Source organism: Aptenodytes forsteri, unplaced genomic scaffold (genome assembly GCF_000699145.1).
Source record: "Aptenodytes forsteri isolate BGI_AS27 unplaced genomic scaffold, ASM69914v1 Scaffold208, whole genome shotgun sequence".
Lineage (NCBI taxonomy): Eukaryota > Metazoa > Chordata > Aves > Sphenisciformes > Spheniscidae > Aptenodytes > Aptenodytes forsteri.
This window is the reverse complement of record NW_008794963.1, coordinates 35,735-38,556: the sequence shown is the minus strand read 5'-3', so window position 1 is coordinate 38,556 and position 2,822 is coordinate 35,735.

The following is a 2,822-nucleotide window of genomic DNA, read 5'->3' as shown; positions in this document are numbered from 1 at the left end:
CATACTGTAACCCACAGTGACCCAAAAGAATAATAAGAACAACCCAAATCTTTCTATCGTAAGTCAGTGCTCCTCCTATTTTTTCCTTTTAAAGTAACATCTTGTAAAAACATGCTTTCTGTGATAGATTGAGACAGGTCTACAGTTAATGTTTACACAGAAATGGCTGTGCTTTTTTAAAACACTATTCAAAGCAGGTATGTGACAAGTATTTTGAATAAACAGCCTCCAAGTTGCTTTATTTTTATCTATGAAGGACAGTTATTTATCCCTGAGAGCTCTGTAAGTCTGCCTCAAAAGATTGCACAATTCCAGCTGCCTGCAAGTCTGTGGTTACGTACATTATAATATATCAAGAAACATTTTGGCAACAGAATTGTTTTGCAGGGATGTTGTTCTCTGCTGGAAGAGCAGAGAGGCTGAGTGCCACGTTCTTTAATCAGGGCCTCTGTCGTCTTAAAATCTTTTTCTTCTGTCAGGGCAGTATTAACAAACTATAGCCTAAAAACCAGAATGCATATTTTCAAGAATGCATAATTACTTTTACTCTGAAATTTCAACTTGAATTTGTCCTGTTTCTGATTTGGGGCACCAAACTGGTTTTTGATTGTGTGCTACACTGAGGGACTCTGTCATCAGACATTTGTCCCCTCTTAGAGCTAGAGAGCACCTTTATATTGTTCATATATCCCCCTCCTAAGCCATCTTCAGCCCTTTGGTTTAATTCTGTAGAGGTTGCATGTTGGAACACGAAACAAAACATTTTCTTCAATAATGCTTCCCATATTACTATTAGTCTGACCGTGATGGTTACATCCTACTTGACATTTCCCACAAATTTACAGTAACAGCACATAAATCAGCATTGAGCAATCGTAAAGCATGCAGTGTGCATGAAAACCGTTTCTTTCTTGAACATTTCTTCTGTGAACACAAAATCTAGTTCCTTTGCAAAGGAAGATTACACTTATCTGCATTTTAAGTAAGCAGGATGGATAATGTGAAGAAGTGAATATGACTTCCTTTATAACACGTTTTTCTCATTCATTTTTACAGTCTTGCAGAATTTGACTAGCGCTTCTGCAGTGAGGATTCTCCTGTGCCAACTTACTGCTCATAGCAATTCTTCTGTGTGTTACAGCTACATGTATGCACATTTGCTCATGGAACAGCAAAGTGAAGTACACTTCACTTCACTGAATAAGCCTGTGACATTTTCTGGTTTCTTGCCTACACCTCCATTACCGCTCAGGAAGGCTTTTCATACTCTGCACTGGAAACAAGAGTACTTCAATTTTTTCCAGAGCCCTCTTCATTCATACCATTGCCCAGATGCAGCAAACAGTTCAGCTGCACCTCTGCCAAGTCCTGTGCTTCCTCCTGTTCTTTACCTCTGCTCCCTGCATCTTAGTGCTCAGCCAGCACAGGCTCCTACAGTCCTCGTCTACAACAGATGCACTTACAGTTAACCCTGATTGAAAAGATACTGCCAAACACCCTCTGCCATTAGCTGCCAGAGTCTGAATGACAAACAAAGGCCACCATTTGTGTTGTCTTGGTAAAATCAGATCTTTACTTACTTTCCCATGAAGTTGATGCAGGATAGAGCATAGTGCACAGACCATGTCAAGGAACTTCTACCAACCACGTTAACTCAAGGTATGGGAGCAGAACACGAGGATCAGCAAGGCATTGCGCATACAGCAATGAACTCCATAGCTGGTGAGTGTGGCAACAACACGTGCAGGACTGAGCCCTGGTTGGGCTTGCTCATCATTATATGCACATACCTGTTTAGGTTGGCACTAGTGCAGAGTATTTCTAAAGTTTTCTTTTTGAGGAGTAGCAGCACATCACCAAGACCACATGGCTTCCAGGTGCTGTGAAGGAGGACAAGTATAGTAAAGCGTGTGAATAATAACCTAATAACACAAGATATTCAGTGTAGTCAAAATTAAAGATGATTACAGATACTTGAAGCAGTTACACTACTAAGTGACTAGGTGCTAAAATGGCATATGAAATCTAATGGTAACAAGTGCAAAATAATATGTATAGTCCAATGTTTCTGTTTTTCCCCATGTACACGTAAAAAGATGTTTTTACATGTACATTTTATAAGGCTCTCAATGAGCTATTAGAACTCGGAGAAAAGCTCTTATTGTCAGCAAGGACAGTGCTCTGGAACATCAGCAGCATTCCTCCTTGGAGTGGAAAAGCTGAAAAATCTGTTAGGAATTGCTAATGAAGAAGTGAGGAGTGCACAGGGGGGGGGGGGGGGGGGGGGGGGGGGGGGGGGTCAGAAAAAAATCAGTCAGCTTTTTGAATGGTAGTCTTCCTGAGTGCTTGCAGCCCGTTCTCTGAGAGAGCAGGGTCCCACCTGCCACATCCACAGATCTGGCATGACTCTGCCTGACTCTCTTGGCCGACCCTGAAGCTGCTGCCACAGTCAAAATCAGCGCTGAGTGTTCCAGTTGCACAGAAAACTGTTCCTCTTTCATAGTACTGGACTTAAACAGAAACGTCAGACTTTGACGCATTGGCTCATCTGTATAATTGTCACCTCCACGCACCCTTCACACGCCCTGTGTGGCTGTGGTGGGTTGACCTTGGCTGAACGCCAGGTGCTCCCCAAAGCCGCTCTATCACTCCCCTCCTCAGCTGGACAGGGGAGAGAAAATATAAGGAAAGGCTTGTGGGTTGAGATAAGGACAGGGAGAGATCATTCACCAATTACCGTCACGGGCAAAACAGACTCGGCTCGGGGAAGTTAGTTTAATTTATTACCAATCAAATCAGAGTAGGATAATGAGAAATAAAAA